This window comes from Carassius gibelio, chromosome B3 (assembly GCF_023724105.1).
Source record: "Carassius gibelio isolate Cgi1373 ecotype wild population from Czech Republic chromosome B3, carGib1.2-hapl.c, whole genome shotgun sequence".
NCBI classification, from domain to species: Eukaryota; Metazoa; Chordata; class Actinopteri; order Cypriniformes; family Cyprinidae; genus Carassius; species Carassius gibelio.
This window is the reverse complement of record NC_068398.1, coordinates 27,962,505-27,976,767: the sequence shown is the minus strand read 5'-3', so window position 1 is coordinate 27,976,767 and position 14,263 is coordinate 27,962,505. Positions and strand designations below refer to the sequence as shown.

Here is a 14,263-nt window from a genome sequence, read left to right as displayed (position 1 = left end):
TTTTGATTCTCAGTTTCAGTCATTTGTACTGTAAGATTTTGCAGGAAAGGTGCTCTGTATTATTTAACCTGTCTGTGGATATGCTTTTCATCTTTGTTGAATGATGCCAGGGCTCTAGTGGCAGGCGCCGCCAACTTTTTATTTCATGCGCCAGCCATGGTTTATTTGATATTCTGCTAGTGAATAATGACTTTGCCACTTTTTCATTTAGGCCTACCTCCAGCAGAAAGCATGGTCCAGACTGTTCAAAGATACATGCAGTTCATTTTGTTGTTCTTGCTTTTTGCCAAATGACCCATGACTTTAAATTCCTGATATCTTTTAATATCCTTAACTGGAAATAGTTTCATAAGAAAAGGAATAACCTTTCTACGACACATGCCATCAAACCCCTCAGGAGCTGTGTAGAGTAGAGGCTCCTATTCAGAGTTATATCTAGTTCCTGCACTGGCTTTCCCAACTGTCAGTCTCTGAAATGCTAGTGTTGTGAAAGGGTTTATAAGAAGATCTGAAAGTGCTGTGGGAAATCGGGCTGTTGTGGGTGAATTTTTGCACCCACCAGAAGTAGTTCATTTCAGAAGTCACTGAAACTGGTTATTTTCGGTGGCATTATCTCAGGAATGGTCCTTTTGTGAGCCACCTGTTTCTCTGGTGTTGAGACTAAACTGGAATAATGTAAATGGTCAATTAAATGATAATTTCTGAAGGTTCTGGTTCTGGAGGAGTTTTCCCCCCCATCAACCACAAAATGCTCTCAAAATAGCGTAGTTAAAGTCCTGCTACCAGTGTTTGAAAATACATCAATATTAATATTAATAAAAAAATCATTTCTCCATTTCTCCTTAATATATATTTCACTTCTTTTTTGAAGAAAAAATCCCTCTCTTTCTGATGGAATACACCCTGCGACCTCCTTTTTGCTTCTTTCTAAAAAGTGGTGTGAAATGAATTCCGCACCACACATTGAAGTTTACCCAGAAAACAACATTCCTCTCATGCAAGCGTTTGACGTCAATGCTGGTGCATTTATAGAACCTGTAAACAGTGGCCGGCACTCAGCCTGCTACTTAGCGATGACATTTCATCGTCTGAATGTTTATGCTTTGCATGCGGCTTCTTCTTCTTCTCTGCTTTTTTTCCCCTGCTCATGAAAGGTTGTCCCATTTGAACTAGAGCCCTAAGGAATGGTGGTTGGGCATACGCAGCTTACGGTATGATTGGTAGAGGTTTCGCTGTTGAATGGGACACTGTTTTGAGGCTAATGGGGAAGGGGGGTGATGGGAAATTGAGTTGGTTGGCCAAGCTTAGTGCCATGTGATGCCTACAAAGAACAATGGAGTCAGATGACGTTTTAGTTCATACGTTTGGGGTTGCACCAATTTGTCCACTAGTTCTGCCACTACTGATAACAATGACCAGGTAAATGGCAGTAGTTTTGCTGAATAGATTTTAGGGCTGCACAATTAATTGGAATTAAATCGCAAAGGCAATAAATTGCAATTAGGCAGAAGCTGCAATTGTCATGTGTATCTTTCAGTGTAGCGCAGTTCTGTGATCAGTAGTAAATCTCTATCCAAAGGCCAGAGGGCGCTGTTGAAGAAATCCAGTAAATGCTTTTCGCTGCAGCTGAATAAACAGAAGATTTAACTGCTTTCATTGATTCTACGTGACTAATAAACACACGACTACGGCAATATATGGTTTGTCAGTTCTTCTTATTATAATTTTCATCATAATAAAGTATATCAATAATGAAATGTTTATCGACAGTCTTTATCACTGCTTAAAATACAATGGAATATTGTGTGCCTTAATTATTTTCTGTTTAGGAAGCCACATCATCTCACAGAAGGATTTATTTCAAACACTTGCCTGACGTTATGAAGTGAATTTGGAGTAAAAACGTTATTAAATGTGGTATTTACGGGGGAAGTCATGGCCTTTACGGGGGAAGTCATGGCCTAGTGGTTAGAGAGTTTGACTTCTAACCCTAGGGTTGTGGGTTTGAATCTCGGGCTGGCAATACCACGACTTAGGTGCCCTTTAGCAAGGCATTGAACCACTAGCTGCTCCCCGGGTGCCGCAGCATAAAAATGGCTCCCCACTGCTCCGGGTGTGTGCACTTTGGATGGGTTAAATGCAGAGCACGAATTCTGAGTATGGCTGAATGTCATTTCACGTCATTTTCACATGCTGTCAGATGGAGCAGCATTTACTACACAGAGCTGTAGTTCACTGAGGAGATACGCAAACAGCTGTCTTTATCTTGAATGATTTCGTAGATTTCATAATCCTAAAATTATCGTCTGCGATTATGAACGCGATTTTGCGTAGCTTGTCAGAGAACTACAGCTCTGTGTAGTAAATGCTGCTCCATCTGAAAGCAAGTGATGGAGATTTACTACTAATCACAGAACCAGCTTTACTGACTAAATGCGATTTATTGCTTTCGATTAATCGTGCAGCCCTAATAGATTTGCTGAAGATTACATTTAATAGTGTTATTTAAAATAATAGTCTTTTAAAATATTTTTATGAATTCATAATATTAGGTGACTGTTAGATAGCAAAGGTAATTTACATGTAAAAATGCATGCATAATTACAATTTCAATATTGACTGATTCATAGCCAGCATTGGATATTGAATTGTCCATTCTCATTTCGTTTCACTTATTTTTAACTTCGTTCATAAAGTTTTTAACTCTGCTAATTTAATTTTGTAACACTAAATTATTAACAAATTTAGTTTTATTTTTTAAAGACATTAATACTTTTAGCACACATGCATTAAAATGATCCACAGTGACTGTGAATATATTCTATTCTATTTCCAATGAATGCTCTTCATCATAGAATCCTGAAAAATATATATCACAGCTTCCTTAATTATTTTCGTTACATTTAGATGTTCTTTGTCATGATTTAATATGCAAGGTAAATTTATAACTATATTAACTTAATAATTTAATAACACCGTTAAACGTAATATCCTTTTTTTAGATATCCCAAATATCCGCTTATGAAGCTAAAATTATTGCTAATATCATTTTTTTATTAACATTTATTTATTGGTATCTATCAGCCATAGCAGCTTTAACTAGTCTACTAGTAAAACTAGCCACTATGCAAGTAGGAATAAAAATTAAATCTAACAATCAGTCCATGTGCTCAAATTGGAGTGATATCCCAATACCGTTAGCCCCTCTTTCCCATAATTTCTTCTCTTCTCTCAACTGTTTCATAAATAAGTAAAAGGCCAACAATAAAAATAAAAAGCTCTGTTCTCTTTGCTCCAATAGAGAACAGCACCATTCAGTGTGCATGACGTGAACGAATCGACATGCATTAGCCGATAAACGCTGTTGACTTCCAACAGTGTCCTCATCCACTTTAATTGACGTCATCATGCGCATGTCTTATAGATCAAGAGTGGTTATGAATGAACATCATGCGATACACAAGCCCTCTCTTTCCCTATTTACATCTGTCTTTTTTTTCTTTCTTTTTTTTTTCTCTTTTGGGCTTCCACCAAAGAACTGCTGGTTTCTTGTTTTCCCTGAGCGAGGGGATCTACCCCTCCTTTAGGCCTGCCAAGGCATCGGAGGTTCCTGGGGCACATAAATCACACTGGCTATTTGTAACTCTCTCTTACCAGCTTGAAACCCTAAGTTTAAGCTGCCAAGAAGCTCTTCCAAAGGATGTAAATATCACCCAGCTTTCCTGCACATCTTTTTTGTTCTCCCTTTCGGTGGTAATGTCGCCAAACCATTGGCTGGATCTGACCGACTCCATTTGATTGTCTCTCTCTCTGCGAGTTCCCTCGCGCTCGTTCATCTTTGTGCCGTTAACAAGGAGAGGATGCAGAACCAATTTGACAGGGCAGCCTACCGCACGTCGCTGTGCGCTATTTCTGGAAAGCAATATTCATGCTTTTTTCTCTCTCTCTCTGCCTTTCCATCTCTCCCGCTTGTTTCTCTGAAGCGTAGCTGGTGTACCGTTGCTAAAGAAAATAACCATGACGTAAGCTGGGCTCTCTGCGAAATAGACTTTAAAAATGGGGGGTTGGTAGAAAGTGCCTGTAGAGCTCAAATAATAAATGGTTCCTCCAGGGAGGCTGCGGATGCAGGAGCTCATTTCAGTAAAAAAGAAAAGCTGTAAAATCAATATGAAACCGCAAACTATTTATAAAAATGAAGCACATTTAAGGGAAAAGCAATCAGTCCTGTTGGTTCGGAAAACGTCACCCTTGCACTAAAGCCTTAATTGATTGATTGCAACTTTTTCTTACAGCGATTATTTGCTCATTGCCGTGTGGTTTCCACTGACAGCTTTTATTTGAAGGCAAACCACCATGGACTCCTAATACATTTAGCTTTTTTTCCCATTCTGTCCTGAAGATTGTTGGTTTATAGTACAAATTTATCTCGTTCTTGCCGCAGGTCTTTGTGTGTGTTTGTACGGTCTCTGTTTTAATATATCACAGGTCTGCACCTTCTCAGCCTCTAGTTTGTTTCTGTGCTGGGGAAACACGTCCCATGATTCACTGCTGTGTCCCAAAGCTTACCAACAGAGACTCTGAGGCACATTTATTAATGACTGTCCTTGAGGTCCTACCTCAGTGTCCTACGTACTTCTCCTGCTCACTTTTTCTCCTTATATGTACGTATATAGAATTATTATTAGAATATATTTCAACATTTAAAAACATGTCAAATTTAAATAATTTACACATTTAAAAACATTTCCATACCTTAAAAAAAAAATATTTTTTTTAAATTGTGTTTTTATTTAGCAAGGATGCAATAAATTGATCCTTGCAGTTTGCGACAGTAACCAAACTTGTAATGTTACAAAAAATGCCTATTTGGAAAAAATCCTCTTCTTCAGATAATCCTTATTTATTTTGTGATTAATTAGATTAATTAATTAACACACCATCAAATTAATTAGAATAAAAATATAAATTTTAGTGCTGTAAGTCGATACTTTTTTTCCTGACATTAATCACTATTAATCGCCACATATCTCACCTAACATTAAAGTTTTTAATTATACTTTTATATTGTAATCATTTCACATTCAGTCTTCAAATTGATATTGAAACAAGATAAAGTATATTTGTTAACACCGTTAAACTAGAAAAATGTACCGCCTGCATTAACGCTCATCTTGACAGCATTAATTTACAAACACACACACACATGCATTGGAGCATCCCTTCTCGTTTTCTTTTTCTGTGCATCTATTCCTCTTTGTCATCGTCTTTCTTTGTCTCTGTACAACAGGGCTTTGGACTAACTGCTAAAATAAAGCTCCCCTGGCTGGAATGAAAGCAGGAAATAGTGTCAGCAAATTGTCAGCTGTAAGTTTCTCTTTCAACTGAGCTCTGAAAACAAAAGGACAGCCCTTTGGGAAAGAGGAGAGGAGAGCGTTAGGTTATTGCTTCCAAGAGGGACGACGTCCCTGAGGATATAGCGGTTAGATGTCAGCTTAAACACTTTTAAACACACGCTACGTTTTTCACTGGAAAGTTATCCTTAGAAAAATGTTTCAGTGTTTCAGCTTCATTGTAAGAATATTATCTAGTTTGGATCACAGCACATCAGTTAACATCTATGGATTGTCCATTCTTGCACTCCCGGGGCGGAGACTTTATCAGATTATTGATAGGATGTCATCAGGATTTTCATGAGAGTCTGCAGGTCAAAGGCCATCTTTGTAAAGAAACTGTACACTGCGATTATTACCAATGTCTATAGCGAGGTGGGAAAGAGCGAGCAGTGTGCGAGAGAAAGAAGCACAGAGAGCCGCCTGGAAATGTAGCATCCTAAAATAGATCCGCACACTTTTAAAAGCGCAGCGTGCCCCCCATCCCCCACCTCCCCTCTCCGCTCCCCCAGAGCATTATTAATCCAGGGCTATTTATAACTGCGCTTTTCGCAGGCAGACTGTGTTCTGTCGCTGCTTGTGTTTAATCTCTTCTGGGAGTGAAGGGGAGGACGTGGGCCGGGGAGGATGAGGAGGAGGCGAAGGTGTAGAGGAAAGCGAGGAAGACAGGGGGGAGGTGTTTGAAGCCAGGAAAGACCCCCTGCTACGGTGGAAATGGGGCAGCTATTTCAATACATAGCCTGAAAAAGACAAGGGAAAAGGCAGTATGATTTCTTCTTCGGATTTCTTTGTTTTGACCAAAATGTTAAAAGAGAATTCCTTAGTGTTATAAACAACTTCCCATAAGCTGACTCTCCAGATTGTGGAAGCAGGTGTAGGAAAGTGTTTAGAGGAAATAGGCATCTTGAACCTCAGAACGAGAATGGACAGATTTACAGATCGCTTTTGTCTGCAGAATTTTTCACCTGTATAGAAGACCTTCAATGATAGAAACAAAGCACAGATCCTCCATCACATGAAAAATACCCAACAAGTAAAGAATCAATTATTATGATTATTTTTAAAGATTTATTAAATGTATTATATATATATATATATATATATATATATATATATATATATATATATATATATATATATATATATATATATATATATATATAGTAATTGTATTACTTTATTAAAGTAATGTTAATGCTATAATAATGCTAATAATAATATAATATTATAATAATAACGTTTATTTATTTGTTTGTTTTCTTGTGCCTGGAAGTGGGCCAGAGTCATTCCAGCTAAAATAGATCAGATAGCTTAATTATAGTAATACTCATGATAATAATTATAATAAGTATTGTTGTTGTTGTTGTTGTTGTTAATAATAATAAATAAATAATTATTATTTATTATTGGAGGTTTTATTTTATTTACTATGTTTATTAACATGAAATCAGCAATTGTTCATGGTAGAAATGGCACTGATAATGAGGTGTAAAATAACTAAAATATTTTATTTTATTTTTTTTGAAAAGGGGGAAAAACAATTGATAATTGCCTCATTCAGGGGGCTGCGTCCACCAGGGGTGGCATTTGTCGGCCACATACCTCATCGAGACTCATCTAAGATTGTTATTCCTCATGAGATGTAAAATGCTGTAATTTCTTTCTTTAAAATCAAATCACTATTTATTTAATTTTTAAAAAAAATGAGATGTGTCGATGGAGTATGCGGCTAACAGATGCGGCCTCCAAAACGAGACAGAAAATGTGAGACAATGAATCTGAAGATGCTAGTAGCACATTTGTTTTAATTTTGTAAGTACTTGCCATTTCGATGCAAAGCACCGCCCACTTCCATTGTAGTTCCATTCCCTGATTATAACGGAAACATTTTACTTTTGACACGTTGCGCATATGCACTCTCGATCTAGACAGGGTGGTGCGATTCCAAACTGTACTGTGTGCTCTAGTCTTACTGTCAGATTCAGACATAACTGATCTGGGAATCGTGATTTACAACTGCTTATAAACAAACTTCAGCTAACTGCTGCATAAGGAGATGGAGTGTAGATAAACACACATATACAGTACTAGTGTTAATTTCGTCTCAAGACTAAGACTAAGACTAAATCAAAAATGCCTGCCACAATGAACACTGTACAGTACACCCACACTGGCACCTTGCTCTTAATGTCAGTGACGTGGAGTGAGAGGAAGCTATTTCTAGTCCTTCCAGCAGGCGATTAGCATAATCCAGGGAGTACAATATAATCTGATGAAAGGTAAATCTGGCTACTCAAGCATTCTCTGGCCCTCTTCCAGACACTCCATTGATTAGTCCTGCCTGGCTTTTTGTCCAAATAACATCACCCAGTTTTACTCTGTCTGTCCTCTCTCGTTCCTGTCCTCCTCTCTCTCTCTCGCTCACCCAACCTCACCCATAGCTTATGCAACACCTTCTTTTATTTTTAATGAGGAGGTGCCTCTCTCTGTCTCACTCTTCTATTTTCATCCTGTCAGGTTACAATGCTCTTACCTCGTTTTTAATACATGGTAAGTGGCACTGCAGAAATGTTTTTTGCTTTTTTTATGCCATTCCCTTGGGACAAGATCACCACTGTCCTCATTTATGCATCACCTGTGGAAAAAATAAAGATAAAAACCTGATACACTGTAATACAACATGGAAAGATGTGTATATGTATTTGTGCACAAATCATTTGAAAAATGTTTTCAGGCAATCTATTTATCTATTGAGTATTTAATTGTGCATGCTCGTTGTACATTTAGATGATCTTTTCTGTCATCTAACACTCGAATGTCATCTCAGAAGCATTAATAATTCAATTAAAATGAAATATTTAGCAAATCTCTAAAGGATGATTATACATTTTTCATACTGTACGTTATTATTTGTGATGCATTGCATACATTTACTTGTAGAAGAACTGGTTTAGTATTTTTATCTATCTATCTATCTATCTATCTATCTATCTATCTATCTATCTATCTATCTATCTATCTATCTATCTATCTATCTATCTATCTATCTATATTTAGACAAAAAAAAAAAACTCATATCCCATTAAAAAAAAATTCACCACGTAGATAGTTTTGCATCTCAAGTAACTTTTATAAAACCCACTTTGACCAGAAAACAAGACCGAAATACTGATTATATGATACTTTACAGTGCACATCACTCTGTTTATATCAGTCTGCAAGTTTGTGTATGTGCACTGTGTGTGGGCGCTACAGTAATCAGTCGAGTCTCCACTCTGGTAAGAGCTCTCCGAGGGAAATTGCCTGGAAACCCCCTCAGTCTGCCCAACCTCCACACTGAGGACTTCCTTGAAGACTCCAGTCCCAGAGTACCTCCCCCTTTTCTTTTTTTGTCCTTCATGTGTTTTTCATCTCCTCAACTTAAAAACAGGTCCTTGATGAGTAACTACCAATTTGGAGGCGGGTGATATTTAAAATGGACTAGAAGTTTGAAAAAGAATAGACATTAGCTGTGACGGAATTGCTGTTTTCTTTTGTTGGACAGGAAGGAGTTGATAGGAAGGTTGTCTTTAATAGTCCTTATGCTTGCTAATTATCACCTCAAAGGAGTTTTTCCGTAGGGATGTGGGAGTCTGTCACATAGATGTTGTGTTTGGACTGATTACTGATCTGTGGTGCTGCTGTGTACACGCTAGACTGTGAACAAACATGTTAACAAAACATTTAATAGCTTTTACCAAGTTTCAGTATTATTAGAGCTATTGAGTAAGAGTCTAAGGAATGTTTCACAGTAATAGGTACATATGTTCATTCACCAGAATTTTTTGTTTATTGATTTATTTACCTAGTGTTTTAAAACCATCAATTGCTTCAATATACTCTGGAACTACTCCACTCACTCTATATTCATTAAATATTAATTTATTTATTATTCTGTTTTGTTGTTTTTACAAAATAGCATATGGACAGACATGAAATTTTGCAACAAGGACACCTTCAAATTAGTTTGACTGATTCAGATCAGTTTGAGTGATTTATTTAAAGAACTGGCTCATAAATAGGGATGTGTTCAATACATAATTCCATTAAGTTAAAATTTTGTAACGGACTGTGTTAACAATAAATGTACCTTTTCTTAAAGGTATAGTTCACACAAAAATAAAATTCTGTCATTAATTAGCTAATTACCCTCATGTCTTTCCAAACCCTTAAGACCTTTGTTCATCTTCGGAATGGAAAGTCATTATTTTTGTTTTCTTTGCACACAAAAAGTATCCTCATAGCTTCATAACGTTATAGTTGAAGCACTGATGTCAAATGGACTATTAACATCTTTACTACCTTTCTGGACCTTGAACGTGTCAGTAGTGTTGCTGTCTATGCAGGGTCAGAAAGCTCTCAGATTTCATCAAAAATATCTTAATTTGTGTTCTGAAGATGAACTAAAGTCTTATGGGTTTAGAACAACATGAGGGTGAGTAATTTTTGGCTGAACTTTCCCTTTAATCTGTGAATGAAACAATCAAATCCCATTCTGAATTCAAACTCAAGTACAAACTTAATAGCCTGTTATAAACAGAATTCCTCAAATAATAGCTAACCCAAGTCAGCACATGTCAAGTTATTGTTGTGCATCTGGGTTTGAACGCAATTCATGTATGAAAATTACCTGTATTACTGGTACAACAATATTGCAAGAAAATCTTGAAAGCAACTATACGTTATTGTAGGGTCTTCATTAAAATGTTGATAAAACATCTGTTGTCATCTGTTGAGCAATTCTGTGCAGGATTGTGGCTAGGGCTGGGACAAAAAATACGTCGACGCAAAATATGCGCATCGATTCATCGACCTGTTTTTATTTCTCTAAAAAACGTTTGCAAAACGTTTACCTTATGTGCGCTGAATATACGCGATGGCCGGATTAACATTCTGTCCAACGTTATATAACCAATCCAGGGGTTTTTCTGCATTGATCTTTTTTTTTTTGGCGGCTGTCAATGCCTTATTTGATCGCTGTGCCTGACAGGGCGCGTACGAGAGAGAGCCCCGGCTGCCCGCGCGCACTCACAGTCTTCAAACAACACGAGCGCTTCTTGCTCTCTCTCTCCCTTGTGCATATTAATCAAAATCATTAAACACGATATAAAAAGGGCGAAACACCAAAGTTTCATGCGCTCTCGCGCATTCACAGTCTTCAAACTACAGGAGCGCTGTCTTGCTTGCTCTCTCTCTCTCTCTCTCTCTCTCCCTCATGCATATTAACCAAAATCATTAGCCCTAATTGTGGCATATTTTGAATATTCAGTGATATTACTATGGTGAATGACGTCAAGTTGACCGTTGCAATATGGCGGACAGCTTACCTATAGTGGTCCATAGAAACAGTATCTAATGAGGCATCTACGTGTGTATATATATCAATGGTAGTAACAATATCGTTAAGTCTTCTAGTTTCGCATTGTGACTAGTGACTACAGTGTGCCCGCAGCTTGTTTATTTTTGCATGCAGCCCCTGAAGCCCATATTACCTTAGTATTTCACAATACCCATCTTTAAAATCATCTTTGTATCTTGTAGATTCTGCATTTTATGTGGATACACCCATAATCTCACTATTTTAGCACTTGGGCTTCATTAGCTAAAGTTTTGAGATATTTGTTGCAGACACCGTTGAACTTCATATATGGGAAGCACCCTGTTCTTCTCCTGGAAGACTACAAGGTGTCTAGGGAAATCTATGCTAAGCTCATCTGGTCAGTAACAGGAGCGGTAGCCCTGGCGACCTCGACCGGCCAAGCTCTGACGTCAAAGGCTTGACACAGTCGTTCAGCCTGAGGGTGCGAGGAAGGTTATATTTAGCCTTGACTGATAAAGAGGGAGTAATCTGATTTTCATGTAAGCCAGACGCTTCCGCCAGGCATCCAGCAAAGAAACCGGATCATTAGCATGTTGGTAAACTTTAGCCGATGTTGGGAGGGAGAGCCGGGTGACGGTAAAGTCTGAGTGACATGTGGGTTAATGTTTTCTCAGTGGTGAGGGACCCTCGCAAAGTGCTATTCTACCTCACACTTGAGCTCCCTGCAGACTCAAGGTCACCCTGATGTCTCTTTGGCATGTAAAGAGACAAAGTATAGCTTTGTGCTATCTTAAATGTGGTTCCAATATTAAGCATTAAAGTAAAAATTACATAAGTGTACATTAAGAATTTAAAGTACTTCACCGCCATTTAAAAAATTAAATGTTTGGCTGTCAAATTCACAGAGTATCTTGTCATAAATAGTATGCAAGACTTAAATTAGCCCATCTCAAATCGTTTATGATGTAATGGCCAGGTAATGTTGTTTTTATAGTGTGACAAAGTCTGTTTTTTGCATAAGTATTGGCCCAAATTGGTTATTTTTCTTTTATCAATATATATGCATGGTAATAATGAAGTAGGGCTGTGCAAAAACAAATCGAATGCTATTTTCAAAACAAAACCTGCTCAATTTTTTCTCAAAACTAGCCCAAATTTCTGTATGTGCTCCAAATATAGATTTATTTTACAGAGGCCACAAAAAAGTGCAAAAGTGCAGTGAAAGTGCAAAATGTTTTGGGTTCAACAACTCTTTTATGTTTATAGGTTAAGTTATACTGTATGTTCAAGTACATTATTTAAATTATTATCTGTTACCTTACATATTTATCATAAAACAATCCTATATGTGACCCTGGACCACAAAACTTAATTGAAATATATACCTCATCCATCCTCATCAATAAATAAGCTTTCCATTGATGTATGGTTTGTGAGGATATGACAATATTTGGTCGAGATACAACTATTTTAATTTCTGGAATCTGAGTGAGCAAAAAATCTAAATATTAGGAAAATTGTCTTTAAAGTTTTCCATATGAAGTTCTTACCAATACATATTACTAAAGAGAAATTAAGTTTTGATATGTTTACAGTAGGAAATTTGCAAAGTATCTTCAGGGAACATGAGTTGTACTTAATAAGCTAATTATTTTCGGCATAAGAGAAAAATCTATCATTTTGCCCCATACAATGTATTTTTAGCTATTGCTACAAATAAAACCATGCAACTTATGACGCATGTAATCTTTTGAAATAACTGATAGCATTTTTAGCAATGTCATCATAGTTTGCAATTATAGGTATAAATTATAGGTATAAATCATGCAAGTCAATGCAAAAAGTATCACAAAAATACATAATTTCTAGTAATTTCTAACACCATTACTTAATTTATAAGTCCAAAAAAGATATTTTACAGAAAGCAATTCATAGATAATTCCATAAATTACTCAATATTGTTGATATATGTAACTTGAATGTGTACTATAGTTTGTGAATTGAGATGCAGCCCATGTAATCTCGTAATGCAAATCCATAAAGTGCCAAGCAGATCTTCAAAACTGGTCTTGAAGAAAGAGGCAAACCCTATTTGTTCCCTAGCACCTTTAAGATGCACTACTTTGATTCGCTCTAAGGTTCGGAAACTGTTTTGACCTGGTCGTCATTAATGGGAGCGCTCTGTTTCCCTGACTGAATGTCTTTAGAGAGAGCTTAAACTAACTTGTGCAAGAGGCAGAAAATACATCACTACCCCCATGACAGCTCATTAATGCCACCTTGAATGCAGTGAAACTAAAAAGACTATGTGAAGAGAGAAAAACAAGTAACACCAACAAAATCAGAAATGATGGGTTTGTAGGGCCTTTTTTAGTAAATCACCTGTGCCAAAAACATTTGCTGAGAAGCTTTGGGAAGCTCAGGTTTTAGGTTAGTGGTGCTATTGGAAATATCAGAGATGGAGAACAAGTCATTGGTTGGACTGCTTTTTAGAACAAGCCTCAGGACATCACCTTGGTTTCCCCACTAGTTTATGTAACGCCATGCCCTCATCACCAGTACAGAGCCCTACCATAATGCTGGCCTTGGCTGTTACTTTTTCCTCATGACTGTTGCCCTTTTACACTGATTTTACACCAACTTTGGTATTTTTCTATGATTTGCTTCCTGGGTGAAGCTGGTTTGGCTCAGTTGGATGAATTCCCAACTGGCTCGTGATGCAGAAGACGGCAGCATCCACTAGCCTGTCAACATTTAAGCCCACACACTTGGTTACGGTAACATGGGCAGACAAAGACAAATGTCAGCCCAACATTTACAGATGCATCGTACGTGAACTATATAGTACTGTCTCAATTGCAAATGCACCCATGGCCTTTCCTTATGTAACTGTGTGCTCTAAACTGATTGTAAGTTTATGTGTCAACATGCTATTTTAAGTAGTACTAACAGAGAGGTTGAGGAAACATGATTGAAAACCATGCAGAGGTATATATACATACACACAGTTTAGCAAATGTTTTGGGTTTGCTCCGGTATTCACTGTCGCATGATCCTTCAGAAATCTTTCTAATATGCTGATTTGCTGCTCAAGAAACATATCTCCGTATTATCAGTGTAAAAAAAAAAAGTTATGCTGCTACTTATTTTTTGTGAAAACCGTGATACATTTAGGCTATTTTAGGATTCCTTTGATGACTAGATTTCAAAAGAACAGCATTTATTTAAAATAGTAAAGGCATTTACAGTTTTGCAAAAGATTTATCATAAAGTAATAATACAAATTTTTATTTCATTGAACAAAATATTTCTGACCCAATGTTGAATTTTAAAGATATTTTGTTTCATTTTGGTTCTCAATAAGGTCCTGAAGCAGTCTATGATATAATTGTCACGTACATTGTATATGTATTTAAGGAGAAGATATTCATTGTTACCTTAAATAAACTAGTATTGATTTTTTTTTTTCAAAATTACATTTTTTTTTTTTTCAATTTTATTTTTGTTCTAATGG

At 36.9% G+C, this 14,263-nt stretch overlaps 1 protein-coding gene across 6 annotated transcripts in view; it reads left to right on the top strand.

Annotated features, from left to right (window-relative positions):
- The window catches only part of LOC127952374 (histone deacetylase 5), a 75,372-nt gene that overhangs the window by 35,289 nt on the left and 25,820 nt on the right, over nt 1-14,263 (top strand). The window lies entirely within an intron of this gene.